At 33.3% G+C, this 1,490-nt stretch overlaps 1 long non-coding RNA gene across 1 annotated transcript; it reads left to right on the top strand.

Moving 5' to 3' along the window:
* The first annotated feature begins 774 nt into the window (after window positions 1-774).
* On the top strand, window positions 775-1,228 carry LOC110864034. Its single transcript, XR_002549562.2, has 3 exons — window positions 775-845; window positions 926-994; window positions 1,099-1,228. It is a non-coding gene; the product is annotated as an uncharacterized LOC110864034 (long non-coding RNA).
* The last annotated feature ends 262 nt before the right edge of the window (window positions 1,229-1,490 follow it).

Below are 1,490 nucleotides of genomic sequence, written 5' to 3'. Positions count from 1 at the left end.
TCTAATGCTTTATAGCTATAGTGCTATACTACTAATTAGCAAACAATTATCATATTTCGTGTATGAAAAATCATCTGTTGACATTTAGTGGTCAACAAATGATACATGATAGTTCATTATGATGATGCATTAAGGTACACTTTGAGTACAATTTTTTGTGTCTAATAAAGGGTTTTTTTTTCTAGGATGAGTTTTCAAGGGAGTGATTGAACAATTCGTTGTCTGGGTTTCATTTATGAATTCATTGAAAGAAGTTGAAAAAAGGGCGGTGATACCGGTTGCCATTCAATCGCATTCAAACTCAATATGATTTACCCTCTTGATGTTGAAAGAGGCGCATAGATGGAACAAAATATAAAGAGTAAAAAGTTTTATCTTATATGCCATCTTAAAAAAATGTGTAAATTACAATAGTGCCCATCCAGTTTGCTTTTTAACATATACGAGTTGATTTGACGCAACCCGCACGTTACGGCGGGATGTTGAACTTCACCTTATTTTTAATATCATAAATCCTAATTTTTTAGGATGTTTGGCTCTCGGTTTGTTTGTTCTTCAATTACTCACATATCTTAACTTATTCTTTTCTTTGATACTTTACTCCAGGATTTTGTCCTCAAACCGGTTGATGGGAACGTTGCCAGCATCCCTTGCTGAATTGAGCAATTTAAAAGATTTGTAAACATTTTCACATTGCTATTGAAAGTTAATGATTTTTTTTTGTTTCATTGATGTTTGAGGTGTAAGTTAACTGTTTTTTTTTTTTTCTACAGCAGGATAAGTGACAATAATCTCAGTGGGTCCATACCTAATTTCATAGAGAATTGGAGACAACTCAATAAACTGTAAGTTCAGTTTGTAAATCATATGCACTTGTGCTGTATATTTAATTCCGTTCACTTTTTTTGTATTGTCATTTTTGAAGAGAACTAATTGGGACGGGGCTTTCGGGACCGATTCCTTCATCCATTTCCTTTCTGAACTTAACTGACGTGTGAGTGTAGATAACGTTAACTTCATACGAACCTTTTTCTTTCTTTCTCTTTTTATCTTTTTTTTTTCTATTTCGTGTAATGGGAAATTACTATTACTATGTAGGAGAATTTGTGAACTAAGTGGACCAACTCAGAGATTCCGTCCGTTAGATAATGTTGTTGGTTTACTAACACTGTATTTAGAAGGTTTTGTATTTCAAATTGTCGTTGTAATATAATATATTGGTTTGTGTTTTAACGTTGTAATCTAATTTCAAGATACTATGTTGTTTAAGGGTTTGATAATTAAATGAAAAGGGTTGACTAAATTTAAGGGTTTGCCCTTGCAGCGTTGACCATTCGTTGCTATACACAATCTGCTAAAATCATATTACGATTTGGGAAGGATCATTATAAGAAGTGTCATGAGGCAGGGGTTTGGGAATGGAATTGGGTAAGACCACCTAACAATGACGAAGAAAAGAAAGAGATGGAGGCTTTGAATGCAGAACTTAT

Source organism: Helianthus annuus, chromosome 6 (genome assembly GCF_002127325.2).
Source record: "Helianthus annuus cultivar XRQ/B chromosome 6, HanXRQr2.0-SUNRISE, whole genome shotgun sequence".
Lineage (NCBI taxonomy): Eukaryota > Viridiplantae > Streptophyta > Magnoliopsida > Asterales > Asteraceae > Helianthus > Helianthus annuus.
This window is presented reverse-complemented; position numbering and strand designations above follow the sequence as displayed.